Source organism: Mchenga conophoros, linkage group LG17 (genome assembly GCF_057382185.1).
Source record: "Mchenga conophoros isolate Kocher_MC1m ecotype Shallow Benthic linkage group LG17, M_conophoros_male_GT1.1, whole genome shotgun sequence".
NCBI lineage: Eukaryota > Metazoa > Chordata > Actinopteri > Cichliformes > Cichlidae > Mchenga > Mchenga conophoros.
In genome coordinates, this window is record NC_140542.1 from 30,848,521 (window position 1) to 30,865,380 (window position 16,860).

General features: G+C 38.8%; 1 protein-coding gene across 8 annotated transcripts in view; it reads left to right on the top strand.

The window, feature by feature from the left end:
- Nucleotides 1-16,860, top strand: part of LOC146555709 (ninjurin-2-like) — a 37,111-nt gene that overhangs the window by 7,078 nt on the left and 13,173 nt on the right. The window lies entirely within an intron of this gene.

Genomic DNA, 16,860 nt, shown 5'->3' on the forward strand with positions numbered 1-16,860 from the left:
GTTTAACAGTAATAATAGTACACACTGAATCCTTGGTTATGGGTTTCAAACTAGTGTCGGAAAATCATAAAATAAATTAATCTAATTGGTCTTCATTTCCTCAGATACCAGGTGTACTAGAAAATGCTGGTGTTTGCTCTTGTCACATTTGGCTGAGACTAGATTAGCAGCATGGCCTGGACACAAAACAGTGAAGCAGCTGTATTATGCAAATGTCTTACATAGTTGGTAGCCTTCAGGGGTAACTAAACATGTAATCACTCGTATTGTATAAGCCCCGATTCCAATAAGTTGAGACATTGTGAAAATATAAAGAAAAAAGAATGCAATGATTTGCAGCTCTCATAGACCAATGCTTTAGTTTACACAGCAAGCCAACCCGATTTACTTTAGTTAAGACAAAGACTGTTATTAAGACACTTAAAATACAAAAAGTATATTTTAAACTTGAGTAAATTTTAACCACTTTTTATTACAGTCCTAGTACTTCTACTTTGGAAGCCAAACCATCTTGTGTCTCACCAATTTCTCATATGCAGGAAAAAGTGATGCAAATAAGCTGTTTATAAAATGGCATTGCAAACGATTCAGCAGCCGTGTTTTTTGTTCGTGAGAGTAATACCTTTGGCGTTGACATTAGCCTTTGTGACTTTGCTATATAAAACACTATAAGAAAGAGAAACAACCTGAAAGCAGGATATGGGCCCATTATCTGCATATCTGCTTTGATCGTCTACCACTGAAAATATTATTTGAATTAGAAAATACATCATACTTGTCCTTGTCTGTGTGATTTACCACCATCCTTTTCTGTCTTTCCCTCATCTTTTTCTTCCATTTTTCCTTGTTACCCTATTCCTCCTTTCATTTCTCTCTATTCTTGTTCTTCCTCTCTTCTCTGTCCAGGGGGGATACTGTGTTTTCTTTTCATTTTGCAGAGGAAATGACAGATAACTCAGTTTGAATCTAAAACAGTTCTAAAAGGAGCCATGCCCAATTTTTGTGTGCGAGCGTGCATGTGTGCATGAGTTCGTTTGTGTGTGTGTGTGAGAAAAGGTTCTCTCAAAAGCGTTAAAGAGAGTATGTGTACAAAAAAAAGGGCAAGATGAGTGATACCAGATGAAACTTTAGATCCTACTGCATATAAACAATTAAATTATCACACAAGGACCAGTTGGTCTGTCTCCTGTTTTGTTCTATTCCCTAAACCCACAATTATAGTGTCACACTGAAAAAAGGCAGATGTACGGCACAAGTGTTCTCATGACACACACAAGTCCACCGTTTTACTTCCACTTCAGTGGGATTTAAAGTCTTTGTATATTAGGACTCGTCTGTTTTGACATATTTCATGAAGACATTGTTTGTCAAAGTAACCAACAAGCATCTTTAAAAATTTGAGCAGATTTTTACATGAGAAATAAATCATTAATAGGAGCTTTAAGGCCAAGAGTTTCGTGACAGACTTTTGTTCTTCATCCACTTGTTCCAGTCATAGTTGCCAAGAAAAAGCAGGAAACCCCCCCCCCCCCCCCCCCCCCCCCCCAATGCCGAGGGTTCCCTGCAGGGACAGTAACTCACAACACTTAAGTCATGCATGCACACACAGAGATGAACATAAATCAGAGATGAACACCAGGCTTATAAATCCGTACGCCAGTCTTCTCACAGGCTCTGTGTACACACCCTTCTCATAAAAACATTTTCGAGGAATTATGTATTGCTTCTCTGCAGCATTTACAACTATATTCAACTATATTTGAGCTGCCTGCAGCCTGCACGATGTGTACTGTGCTCAAATTGTTGCCACATAAATATAGAGATACCCACATATGCACAGATCTGTGAAAAAGCATTAACGTAAAAATAGGCATAAAAACAACATATGCAATACTTAAGAGGCTGCATGTGGTAGGGATTGTGATGAACAAAGCCTTTGTGTTTATTGATGCACAGTGAACCAGAACCTTTCATCTAATTCTCGCAGAAGATTGCGAATAAACATATTTCCCCAAAAGGCTGAGCTATTTCTTTAAGAGAGGGAAGTGATAGAAAACACATGAGAAAGCAAGAAGTAGGACTGAAGGGCGATGCAGCTTGGCATGTAGAGAAAAAGAAAAAGTAATTCGGGCCATGCAAACACACATAGAGAATCTGATTTCATCTTTGTTGATGAAATGCATGGCTGTGTGCCGGGCTGCTGGCCAGGGCGGCGCATGTGTCTGCATGAGCATGTGTGTGTTTATGTTAATTGGGGGTTGAAGTAGAGGTAAATACAGACCTCTCTTTATCTGTGTTTTCCTTTCCTCCAGCATGAGTAGTAGGTCACTGGACTGGACAAAGTTTGTGTGGGAAAAACACCCAGCCCTGAATGTTTCTGGTCAAGCTTGTATGGCTGCCAGTTTGTTTGTGTTCATACGTGCTACTGTCAGAGGTGTGTGCAGAGTTAAGAGTCCCAGTGAGATAGGGTTCTTTGTCTGCACTTATTTGAATCAAAACAATGGAAAAATACAACTCTAAAGTGACTCTTAATAAACATTTCAATCGAGGATAGATCAGACGTTTAATAACTCTATACTTCACCTCCTCCTCTTCAGCTATATTAGGGTTTAGTTGTCTTCTAACCCACCTTTCAGATTATAAATCCTGCAACTTTATTGTTATTCGTTTTCTCATTGCTCACCTTGCATAGGCACTACCACGTCTTCAAATATGAAATTGGCATTTTTTTTTTGGGCTTGTTTGTTTTTCTTTGTTAGAATTAGCTAATTTTGCAGCGTCCTTGGAAATGCGACTTGATAAATATCTTGGATATTCAAAGCGTGACAGAAACAATGAACCCATGGAATTCTATAATTGCACAGTATAGATACGAAAGATTCTTTTGAATCTATAGTACAAAAGTTTATTTTGCCTGCTCTATTATTTACAAGAGGACACCACAGTTCATACAATTGATTTAACGCCAAAGGAATTTGTGTCTCCTCCAGGGACCGAATTGGGAATCTTGTCAGTCAATTGTAAACCATACATTAAGAAAAACAAAACATCTTTTAAGAAACTCACAAAAATAGTTGAAGCTGAGTTAAAAGGCTTGAGCACTGTGTAAAATTGTTAACCAACACAGGGCAATTAAAAATATCAATGAAAAAGAAAGATGTTGTATTAACAAAATTGATGGATAAACTTACACTCAGTCAACCAAGTGATTTCTTATACATGATAATCTGAAAATGCTGGTTGAGTCTGCACCTATTCAACTTGCCTGTTTTCTTCAGCTGGACACAGCAGGACAATAATGTTTGATGGGAGACAAACATGAAAATCGACCTGTGCTACAGACTTTAGTGGAATCCAAGGCAAGCAAAGTTAATTCTGCTTCCAGAGGTCAGAGCCAATTGTTGCCACAAGGTAGCTGTAATCTAGAGGATGTAACAAACAGGCAACGAAAGAAGCTTACGGAACAGAAAACTCATTAAGAATGAGGATGAGAGATCACTTTCATTGTATTTTTAAGTCATGTCTAGAGTTCAATGGACAAGCACTGCTCATCTTGCTTGCCCCAGTGGAACACTGTCAGGGCAAAGCAAGGCAAACAATAGCAGTCATGCATTAATAGGCAACACACAAACCTCCACCTCTAGTATATTGTTCATTTATTTCTCAACTGTAGAGTGCTATGTACCCAGCACCAAATGACAGACAGACAGAGCTGCCACTTATTGGTGGACATACTGTAGTAGTTAGTTTCTAAAGGGTGAGCTACTTTTGCCAAGCATAGAGGTCAAAAACAGCATACATGTAGAGTTAAGGTTATTAAATTAATCAAAGCAAATAAGTTCTTATGTTGCTCTGCATCTTTGAATAGTTACATAGTCAACAATTTACCTGGATTAGCTAGTCCAGCGGTCTCAAACCCCCGGGCCACGGACTGGTGCCGGTCCATGAGTCATTTGGTACCGGGCCGCGAGAGTTGAGGCTCGGGTGTGACATGTATAGTTTTCAGGGTTTTTATCATTAACTCGGTTTCCCTGGGTCTTTTCCCGTGTTGTAGTTGTGTGTCTTATTTTGAAAGAAATATTTACACGTTACCATAGCGACCAGAGAGCATTAAGGGGCAAAGAGGAGGATGTTACTCTCAATGCTGTTGTCGTATTTCAGGAGGACGCTGCAAATAAAGTTACACAACTACACAGTGAATTCACGTTTATTATTATATTTACAAAATACCACCGTTTTTATCTTGGTCATATCATTTTATTTTGTTGTATTTATCCGCAATCCGGTCTGTGAAAATATTGTCTGACATTAAACTTGTCCATGGTACAAAAAAGTTCGGGGACTGCTGAGCTAGTTTACATTTCGTCCAAGTGGGAAAATGGTTCTGAGGACAGGAGGTGACTTCATTTTTTTTGTTTAGATTTGTTTATGTTTGGTTGATTTTTCAATTGTACACAAATTTGGTGATTTGATAGGATATTAGGACGACTTCAAGCTCTGTTTAAACAACTCTTGTTTTAGTTTGTAATGCAGTACATTGTTGTGAGGTCATATAATTATCTGTGCTTAAAGAAAAAAACTGGGGGCAGGAAAGCAGTGATTCAGGGAAAGAACGAAAGTGCAGGCGGCAGGCAAGGGTCAGTCTTACCTCATCCAGGCTCTGTCACTGATGCCCCTTGGTGTATGTGGTGCTCATGGGACTATTGTTGAGCTCAGCCCTATGAGATCATGCTAAGTGTGAAACAAAGGCACCCACTTAATAACTGTTGTCTGTGTAAAGCCACGAGTCAATGCAACCCATTTTTGTTTACACACAAACTGTTATGATATTCTCTTACCGCTAGGAAAACTGTTTTTTATTAAGCAGTTATGTAGTTTTCCCAAAAATATTCCACATTTAAATGTTTTAAAGCTGCAGACTTTAGGTTTTACTGTTAACAAATTAGTTATACACATGTTGATTTTATGCTCCTTTAAAGCATACAATGTAGGCATTTTCTTCCACTCTAAACTGTTTTAACAAGCACATTGCTGTGCTCCTATTTGTTTTATTAAAAAAAAAATATGCTCATAACCACACACATTAGATTTCCTGGGATATTTATTGTTTTTTTTCTCCACATAAGTTTACTCTGAACAAACATATATATCACATTTATGATCCTTAGAGGACCTAAATAAATTCCCAGACTGGTGTTTGGTCACTTATGTGTGTGTGTGTGTGTGTGTGTGTGTGTGTGTGTGTGTGTGTGTGTGTGTTGCTTGTTCAGGAATATCCTTCAAAACCAACTGAAATTTTGACCTCTTCACTGACAGCAAACATCCATAACTTCTTGAACCCAGCCATAAATCCTCTTCACACACACACACACACACACACACACACACACACACACAGAGAGAGAGAGAGAGAGAGAGAGAGTTTAAAAAAATGTATAAAACATTCCAAGGAATAAAACTGTGAGATTTCTTTGTTCACTTTTGATTAGGGGCCGGGATATTCAAACTGAAGGAGACAATAGAAAGTATGTTGTCTTACTGTGCATGAAACATTTAATAGGTAAAACAGAGTCCTGTTCTTTTTGTTGTGTTACAGCAATGCCAATCAGTGAAACCCTCTATCCCATTTATAATTCAAGAAAAACTCTCCAGTATTGTAATAAGGACTGGGCGGACACTCAACATTATCAGTATTGTAGTCTTTCCAAGAGCAAAGCACTTTATATCTTGGCTTGCCAAAGACGTTATAAAATTGAATGAAAACTAGTCACTTTGTTTCACTTTGTGTATTATGCTTCAAGTCTGTTTGCAAGTCAAGTCAAGTCAAAAGTTTGGCAGTGAAAGAGCAAAATGATGTCTATACATATTCATTTCCAGGAGTGGCAGTGGGACATCACATTCTTGTGGTTATGGGAAATTATACAAGTGCTTATTGAGAAAGCTTTAGTCAGAGAGTTCTTAAATGTATGATGATCATTCCCACATTGCAACTGCGATACAAACCCTTTTTGTAATGAGATAGCTAGACTTTCTTTCAGGCTGATAATGATTGCACATAAACTCTGTAAAAGTTGTTCTCCACTGTGGCTGGACTGGTATCAAAAGTTTCTTGACTTCTTTAAGTTGCTTGAAGACGTTTCACCTCTCATCCGAAAAACCTCTTCAGTTCTAGGGTCAAATGGTGGAGAGTCCCAGATTTAATCCCTGTGGGAGTGTCCCCCCAAGAGAACATGGACCCCCTAATGATCCTCTATCTAATCACACGAGCCCAGGTGTGAAAACGGGTGTAGGTCACAATCAGCCAAGGTTTCAGGTGAGCTCATTGTGAAACCTAGCCCCACCCTATCGTGATTTCATGTGTGGGTCCATTTGGCCTCTCGGGGGGTTACTCCCACGGGGATTAAATCTGGGACTCTCCACCATTTGACCCTAGAACTGAAGAAGCTTCTGGGATGAGAGGTTCAAGCAACTTAAAGAAGTCCTGACACTTTTCTTTCCAAGCTCCTTAAACTACGATGACCTGGATGACTGAGAACCTTCACAGATGTATCAAAAGTTATTGCGCTGAAGTGCACCTTAATGACTTAGCTGCAACAGGAAATCCATTCTTTCACTTAATGTGTGTAAAATGGCTGTTGTAGAGTAAACCAATGTATCCACACAGTCCTGGGGCATTTGTAACTGCTCCTGCAAGTTTTCTTTTATATTACCTACATCGCGTAATGCATGACTTAGACACACTGTGCCTGTTGAATCTTGGCAATGTCAAATAAGGAAGTTTTTCATCATAATCTTATACTTCCACGTAGTAATTAGCCATTGTTGCTTTTCCTTACACACATGCCTAACTTGTGTTTTTAGCTCATCAAACATCCGGATAGAAAATAAAGTCAAGTGCAGGTTCAAGTGCTATGTATATACACAGAACCAAAGAGACCGTGACCGTGCCACGTGTTAAGTCATGTTTGACTGGTTGAGCAGGTATTAGGTTGCAAGCACCAACTGTATAACGTTCAGCTTCAGTAGATTTCCACTTGTCACATCTTGAGTAAAATGTTGACAGGGTTATAATTAACTCGCTAACTTAAAAGAAACCCAGTGGTGTTTACTGCCAGTCAGGTTGGAAAACAGAGGAAAAACATTTAATGCGTCAATAGCACGACTAGGTATGGACTTTTGCATGTTAGCACTGAAAAGGTGTTAAAGCAAAAGAGGTTGAACAATGACCCTTGTTGATTACTTAAAATGTCTAAGCCCAAGTCATTTGTGTATGAATATTAGTAGAGTAGAGCAGCTGGTTGTACACAGAGTGAAAACAGGGTTAAAGGTAAATACATGAAAATTAAGAGAAAGAATCATATTAATTAGGACAGGATGTGGGACTAGCGATTAACCCAAGAAGGGATCTGCTGATGAGAGATGTTTGAAAATATAACTAAACTTAAGTATAGCATGTTCTAAAATGGTATAATGAAAAAACTGGGTGTATTTTGGTTTTGTCCATGGTGATCTTCCTGTCTAGTCAGTCCATTTTCTCTCTCTTCACACTTCACACTGTTATTCTGGTACAGTTATGATTGCTCTAGTCAACAGCTTGCTGTACTTTCATGACTACATTGATATTATTGTGTAAAAAGTGCTCATTTAGACATATGTCCAATACTTAACTCTGCTTATAGTTTCTTACAAGGTATTTATTGTCTGTTATGCTGTCCCTTTATGACTAATGAAAGACCTTTACACAGTTTTAATATTATAGTGCCACAAAGTGTAAGTAATCTCTCCATAAAATCCTTTTCAGACACAGAATAAGTTATATTACTGGGTTTATCCAGCTCGTAAAGTGATGGCATTTTTTTCATTCAGACACGGCTCATTTTTAGCTCATTTCGGCAAGGAACTCAAATACTTACATTTGATGGTTCTGGGTATGACTGTACGTGAGCCTCCTTGGCTTCTCGGTACAATTTAATTGTCATTAGTTTATGCAATACAGCCAACCAATGACAAGAAAACATATTACTTTCTCTTGTTACATCACACATTACAGTAACTTGTAGTATGTGATGGATCGTGAGCCAGATGAGCTTTAATGTTAATGACATTCTGGTTTGTAGAGACCTACTTGTGATGGGGAGAGGCGTGGTATGTGTGCAGTTCTTGCCGTAAAAACAAGACATATTTATGGCAAAGTGAAGGCTGAATGTGCTTTCTAAATATTCTTTTTTCTCATTAAGAGAATGGTCTGTATCTATGCTGTGCTGGTGCTGCAGCGAGTAATATTCAAGCCCATTCCCTCACACATGGGCTCAGGATTGAGCATGCGCTCTATTAAATTGGGAATACTGAAAATGCACGATAGGCAAATATTTACTGGATATCGTAAATAGAGCTGAAAAAGATAAACCGTTATCACTGATGTTAATTGAATTCTACCAAAACATGTTTATCAGTTAACTCAGTAATGTGTGCGTCAGTCAACACACGCGGCCACATGGTTCACCTCAAGTAAGACTTTTAAAATGACCAGACAAGAAGTAACATTTTCAAAATGCTGTGAGATTAACAGAAAGCACTCCCTGTGTTTCAGTTATGTTTTGTTTTTTATGCATATATTTAATTTTCAACACCGTCTCTATCTGACTGCCTGTCTCTTTAAATGTGTCATGTAATGGGATGCAGTTTCAGTGCATAACAGCGGCATTCGTGGAACTCAGGAAGTAGGAATACCAACATACACGCATGCACAGAGGAAGGAAGTGTGTGTTGCGGACAGCGATGAAGGCCGGGTCATTAAATCCAGGAAGTTGCGGTGAGGAATGTCCTGCGATGTCACACATGGCATGAAAGCTTGCAGGCCTGAGGGGGATTTAAAGACCAAACATCTGCGGAAAAAAACATCTCTTCAGAATAAGTGAAGAGAAAAAAAATTGTCTTCAAGTGTCACCTATTCACGTTAGGAGTTTTCTTTTTATTACACCTGTTCACATCACACCTTAGGCCCCGAGCCAACATTAACAATATACAGTATTGTACGCAATCACGCAGAAATGTATTAGTGAGCCTTTCCCGCAGTCCTCTCCCCATGTTTGTTTTGGATACAAGCAGTCTGGTGTGGTTTTAAGTCAAAATCAAATTGTGGAAAATTACCTGCTTGGGTCAATGAATTATAATTGCTCAAAACCACAACCACAGTTAGGACGCACTGTGTAACCGCAATATAGTCACTCTACTCTAAGGCTTATATGACTCATAAGTCTGATGTTTGGTGCTGTTTTTGATCGTTTAATGGTTTTTGTACTCGTGCCTACAATGTGCCAAGAGCACACAAGCACAAACTGCACACATGCAAGCACAGTGTGGATTTTGGAGGAAAATATTGCATTGCTCAATAGTTGTATAATATCAGGAGCAGTACGTGATTGAAGGTTTTCACTGCTAGATGAAACACTGTTTTTGTTCTCTGTGCATGCATGTCGTTGGAATTTCAAGATGCTAGTTTTTCTTTCGAGACCAGGGCCACATTTTAGATCTTCCATTCTCAGATTAAGAAAGGTCGTAAATCTCAATGAGGGGATTGTATATTCTACTGCCATTATAGTCAGTGCACACCCATGGTTAACATTATAACTGCCATTACAAATAGTTTTATATATGAAAAGTTTTTATATATGAAAAGTGCATATGCCCCACACATCTACTGTACATACTTCTACCTTGCACATTACCTTTGGGAATTGGGACTGCTTTTTTTTTAGTCTAAATCAAAATTATGTATTTTGTAAGGAGCAACAATGTAGAAATGACAATTTTGGACTACTCTTTAATTATTAAGATTTATTTTATAAACTCAAAACTTTAGTGGTATTGGTGAGTAAAAAAAGGGTGACCTGCCTCTTTAAATGCCCCAGTATTGACCTTTACTATATCAACAGGAGATGCAATTAGTCTTTTATTGTGCATAGTGTCTTCCTTACATACTCTGACACTGATGGACTGTTGACACTGCTGCAGCTGTGCAAAACTGACTCAAGAAACTTCACATATGTGTAGTAGCTCAAAATGAAGGGTGAACTGGAAGATGGGTGGAAAAAAGGGGGCTGGAAGGACCAAGTGATTCTGTATTAAGTATTGTGTTCACTTTCTTAGTTTCTATTTCTCCCTCCTTCACTCTGTGTGTGTGTGTGTGTGTGTGTGTGTGTGTGTGTCTAAAATGATAAAATGTAGATCTGAACACATCCACTATAGCAGAATGCACCACAAACATGATAGCACTTCAACATTACAAGATCCATACGCAAAACAAAAAAATACATCCACTTGCCACTTTAGGTATTTAGGCCTGCAGACATGGTCACGTCAACCTGCTGAAGTTCAAACAAAGCATTTGAATGAATGAAGGAAACTAATTTAAGTGACTTTGAATGTGGTCTACTGGGATTTTCTCACACAGACATCTATAGGGTTTACTGAGAACTGTCCGAAAAAGAGAAAATATAGGATAATGGCCAGACTGCTTGAAACTCATAGGAAGGCAACAGTAACTCAAATAACTCATTATAATCAAGGAATACAGAAGAGCACCTCTGAATGCATAAAATGATAAAGCTTGAAGCAGATGGTCTACAGCAGCAGAAGACCTCACCAGACTTTCAGCCCCTTAGTACCAAATGAGCATAGTTTCAAGGTCACAGCTTAACTGAGTGTTGTTGCATCCATCCATGCACCCATCCACACCCACAGTATCTTCTGGTGCAGCAGGATAACCCACCATGTCACAATGTCCAATCATCTCAAAGTGGTTTCCACAGTTTCAGTATAATAGAGCACCTGTGGGATGTGGTGGAAAAGGAGATTCACTACATGGATGTCGAGAAGACAAATCAACATTAACTGCATGATGGGTGCCCAACACAGCACTAGCAAGGCACAACAACCCCCATTCTCTTGGACTGGTTCATTTGTGGGAGGAAATCAGACAGTGTGTAGGGAGAGCTCCATACAGAAAGGCCCCAGGAAGATCTGAATCCAACAGCTGTGGTGCTAAATATAGCGTACTATTCAGATCTGATTGCAAGATGTCCTCCAGTTTAGTTTTTAAATTCAGATTCTTTCTAGAGATAATTGAGCAGGTGCTGAGCATTGGTAGAGTCATGTCCCTAAGAATTTATGGCTGCAGCTCAGTCTTTCACACATACGCAAGAGAAGATTTTGCATGTTTGCAGCTTAAAATAACCTCTTGGTCATGACTGCAGAATGTCCTACAGTAGCACTGGTGTGAGAACTATTTGCAAATTTCAAGTTTAAAGGAAATGGAGGTATATTTGTTTTCTGAGAAATGTTTAAGTCTGTCACACGAACATTGTTTCATGGAGCATTTCCCTTTCAAATGACTGATGTGCTGCTGCTGCAGCAGTGGCGTGGCACGATGTTTACAGACAGCATTCCTCCAACAAAGGTCTTTAGCCTGCTCCCATAAGAGCAAACAATTTCACCATAAAGAGTCTTTGTCCAACTTGCTCTTTACCCCTAACCTCTTTGAAGGTGTTGACAACTCAAAAAGCAATTTAAAATGGTATAATCTACCAAGAAAAACAAATGGTATTTGCGATTCCCTGGTTAAGCGAGTGCATATATATATAACTGCAAAGCTCTTTTTATGACAGGTTAAACACTGCAGAGATGGACAAGGAATTCCAGCTATTGCTGCCATTGCTGTGCTCACAAAGACTCGCTGACATCAGGCTGACAACTTTCCAAACATGCCTTCCTTGTAATAGCAACTTCAAGCAAACTCTTAACAATGAGTAGGATACTTTTGCAACTCAACAAATCATGGTGGACGTTACTGTTACCAAGGTTCTTTTAACACGGCATTGTGTGAGGTACATGTGTATGATTTAGTGTATATGTGCGTTTACGTGCATTTAAAGACATAAATGTGTTTCCACAGCGTGTGGACCCGCCTGGAGACAAATGAATGTCACCATCATGCAAATCATGTGTGTTTGAGTGCGTGTGTGTTAATCCTCAAACACACAACCTGGTGGCACGCTATTTTAATGTTATCTTTTTAGCCTTTATTGCCTTTCCATCCATGCTTGAAGAGGAACAGTTCCTCCTGTATGCACGGGACACGTTTCATCAGTCAAACCAAAATCGTAACACACAAAATGAAAACTTGTCTGGAATTGATGATTCCTTTCGCCCTGTTGTTGATTCTTCTTGGATCAGAGCCTAAAAATTTGGAATTGGCTTTGCTTTTTCAAATCTGCTTTGCTTGACTTAACTTGGAGAAAATCTGACTGATTTTTTTTAAAAATCCCTCCCGCTGTTTGGAAAATAATGAATAAATGAGATGCCATATGTTACCTCTAATTTATGCGTAAAGCAGTTGCTGCTTGTCTGAACTGAGCTACGGTGCAAATTCTTTCTTCTGTAACGTGGAAAGCTGCACTATATGGTTATGTGAACCTCACATAAATCTTATGTAATTTTTATGGGCCCATAGGAGATCTCCTTGGTCCTAGTCCAACAGAGTTACCTCATTTTTTCATAACAAAGGTTAACTCTGCTGCTGCATGCTTGTCATTCACACTCTCCATCTCTGAACTTCACTGCAGAGAAAACACTTTGGAGACAATAAGAACATTTCTGTTTATTTGTGTGTTTGTTATGTTGCCATGCCAGCGTGTAATTTATCAGAACGCACCGATGGTGCACATACTCCTGGCATGTGATGCACTCCCATATCCATCTGACACACACACACACACACACACACACACACACACACACACACACACACATCTGCTGCACGCTTCTTCAAAGGTATGTAGCATTCCAGATGATCCTTTAATACTAAGAAAAACACACCTACCTCTTGTGAAACAATCTTATAGTGTGACTGCCCTCAGAGGAGAAACACTTATTTTTGGATTCGCACACACACACTTAAAAACATAGGTACAGACCAGCACCTTGAGCTATGATCAGAATGTGTCTTTGCATGCTTTAACGGGTTACCCTTTCTTCTTATATTGTGACTAACTGTAAATTGGGTCTAATTTTTGTAGTTTTTGTGGATATTAAAACATCAGATCTTGTCAGTCTGCATCAACGACTCCAAATCATCTGCAATGCATCTTTCCAATAGGGGATTCGACTCAGCTCGTTGCTAAATGGTTGTATTCTGGTTATAGTCCTGCATAAAAGCAAAGGAGCCAAGTGCCTATGTCAGCTGTTGGACTCTGAATGTAAGTAGATGATGTGAATTTCTGCATAAGTCAACAGCAACAGGTTTGTGATTGTCACCTGTTTGGCAGAGTTACTCATGAGATCATCACAAACAGATTGCATGTAATTGCCAACTTGTCCCCATTCAGTTGCAAACTGATAGCAGACTGATGACCATTTTATCACCAACTTGACACACTGTAAATGACTGCAAGTGGTTATAGACTTGGTCCCTGTCTTCAAGGCAACCGTTTTAAAGGCAATAAGATTACATACGATTGCAATAACGCTGCTTGGTCTCAAACCACTGTTTGTGAGATTGTAGCATTAGACACATGAATTAAATCAGACTGTTGGTCAGAGACAAAAAACTGTCTTTTCTCACAAAAATTGTGAATTCAGTTCAGATGAGCTGATATGTGTCTAACTTATTATTATTACTGCAACAAGACGATCCAGTTTTTATAAACTTTTATTCTTTAATGTTATTTTCCTGAATTAAATGAAACCTTAAATAAACAGCAATTAAATTCCCCAGGACCCAATAGGAGGTCACACCATGCCTCTGGTTAGGTTAAGGCAGGAACAGCACTTTGGCAGACTTAAGCCTAGATTAAGACTTAAGTGTGGTCACAAGAATAACTCTCGCGCTAAGCATCTGATGCCAAAATTTGCGTCATTTTTTAGGAATAGGTCGTTTAGTTGAGTGTAAATGAGTGACTGTTCTTTAACATTTATTCTACTAAGAAATGGACTCAAATTTTGCAGAAAACGTGTCTTTACAGTGAACACAAAACCAATCAGCAATTTACATGTATAGATGTTTCTATAAGACTACTGACCTCGGATGCCCCCCTGCAGAGCTGGAGGGGCCAGCTGGCTGAGTCACTGATATGAGACACTCTGTCAGACCATGTGGTTATAGTGAGGAATGCTGAGAGTCAAATGATATTATATCACTGACACGCTTGTTCTCCTCCGTCCAGATGGCAAATGGAGTCTTAAAAGGTTAAAGGACTTTGAGTCATCAACAATGTTAAAAAAAAAAAGAAAGAAAAGAAAGAAGGAATAAAGAGCTCTGTCATAGCCGTTTTCAAAATGATATTATTACATACTGGATTTCTGGATTTTCATAACAGATGCAGAAACATTAAGTATTTTAACGATGTAGTTGGATGGAGATGGAGCTCATTTTAATGGCTTAATGCAATGTGTGGTTATAAAATAATCACAGTAGTACTTTGCTATACTTGTTGTTTAATAGCCACACTTTATATGACCAGGCAACATAAATAATCCCTAATGTGTGTCTACCTTAAAACTATTGGAGAACAGCACCTAAGAGAGTCTGTTTATTTCAATCAATTACTGTATTCTCTTGGTTAAATAACCAGTTGTTTCCCTCTATTAGTGATTTTCACTAGAATGTAGCTTGCCATCACCAGTGTGTGAATGTGTGTGTGAATGGGTGGATGACTGGATATGTAAAGCGCTTTGGGGTCCTTAGGGACTAGTAAAGCGCTATATAAATACAGGCCATTTACCATTTTTACAGCAAACAACATGATCAAAAATTGCTTTGAAACTTGATTATGCTTCTATACTTGTGAGGACCACTCTCTGATACATTTTATTTGCTTTCCCCTCACCTTTATCTTCACAACCCTACTGATCCTAGCCCTAAAGTTCAGAGCTTTTTAAAGGGTAGGTTTTTTTGCGCTCAAGTTGTAAACTCACAAAGCACCTATATTCAGATGAACATCATGTTTAATTATAGAAGCAGCTATCCTCCTACTTGTTTTGCTACTAGGAAAATTGATTTTGATCACCACAAAGAGGCGGGGGAGGAGAAGGGGATCAGACAGCATCAGCTGGTGCTGACGTGAAAGGGTTTTATTTATGATCCATGAATGTTTGTAATAAATTAAGATTTCTGCTGGTTTGATACAAATATAATACTTTTCTGTCTGACTGTCAAAGAAAGTAGAGCTGGAAAGAAAGAGGTGATTTATGTGATAGATAATGAGGGTAGAATACAAGAAGAAGGAAAAGGTCAAATGGTCATATCTGGGGTATTAAATTGACTTGTGGGACTTTCCATAGATAGCAAAGTAGGGGATATCTTAATTAGGGAACATCTTTTGTTTTTGTTTTGGTGTCTGTGGGAACATGTGGTCCACTACATGTAAAGACCAGCCTCATGCTCATATTATGTGCTGTTGCTGACTATTTACACTGTTTTTCCGTGCACTTTTTTGTTAGCTAACTGGGGGAAAGGTCAAGGGTCACACTCTCTCAAGTTGCAAACCTACAGCATGTGTTGTGACTGAGAGATAAATGTTGTGTGTCTGTGTGTGCGTGTATAGATAACAGCCTATTTCCTGTCTTTTCAATGTCAAAGTTCAGTGGGTTGTGTGCACGTGTGCGAGTTTATCTTCTTTTTGTTTGCTTCTGGACTTGAGTCGTGTTCACTGGCAATATCCCCTGTCCAATTCTCACAAACACACAAACTAAACGACCTGAAATGAAGCATTTCATGTGTTTCGTATGCTAACCCGAGCCCCCAAAGGAAACAAGCCCAGAAAATGAGAAAAGGGCTCATTAACTGGCACTTAGCAGTCAGCTGACTTCTAAGAGTTTTTATGATTCAAAATTAGTTTTCAGTGTTTGCCCTGAAAATTGGTATTTTTTAAAGTAATTCTGTATTGAAGTTAAACACATTATATAAATTATGAACTGATAAAGTTGAGAAACAGATGAGCACATATAACTACTGAGAATAACTACTGTATTTACTTCCTCTTCTGCAACTTCTTAGCTCTTTCTCTGATATTTCATATCATTGTTATGCAGATGATATTCAGCTATATATCTCTTTGAGCCCACCTGATGTTTCTAAGCTCCAAATCTTGGAGTCCTGCTTAGATTCCGTTAGAGATTGGATGGCTGGTAATTACCTTCAACTAAATGCTGATAAAACGGAAGTCATTGTCTTTGCTCCTGAGAAATTTGTTCCCCTCGTGGTTGAGTCCCATTGTGTCACGTTCCGAATTGGAAATGATTATTCATGTTTTTGTTTCATCTCGCTTAGAGTATTGTAATTCCTTGTTTACTTGCTTAAGTAATGCCTCCCTGGAACAACTGCAGGGTGTTCAAAATGCTGCTGCTAGGCTTCTGATAAAGCATCACAAATACTCCCATGCCACTCCCCTGCTGATTCAACTGCATTAGCTCCCTGTCAAGTTCAGGGTCCATTTTAAGATCATAATCATGACTTATAGGGCCCTACATGATGTAGCTCCAACTTACATAAGTGATCTTCTTCTTCCTTATCACTCCAGCAGGTCCCTGAGGTCTTGTGACCAGGGGTTGCTGGTTGTCCAGCAGACAAGGTTAAAAACAAAAGGTGACAGAGCGTTTGTATCAGTGGCTCCCAGACTCTGGAACTCGCTCCCTTTGAGTTTGAGATCTGTGGACTCAGTCATGTCTTTTAAAAAGCAGTTAAAAACGTATCTGTTTAAACTTGCTTTTGGTTGACTTTGTTTTGTTTGAGATTTTAATGTCTGTTTTCTGCCTTTGTAAAGCACTTTGTGATTTTATCTTGAAAGGTGCTATATAAATAAA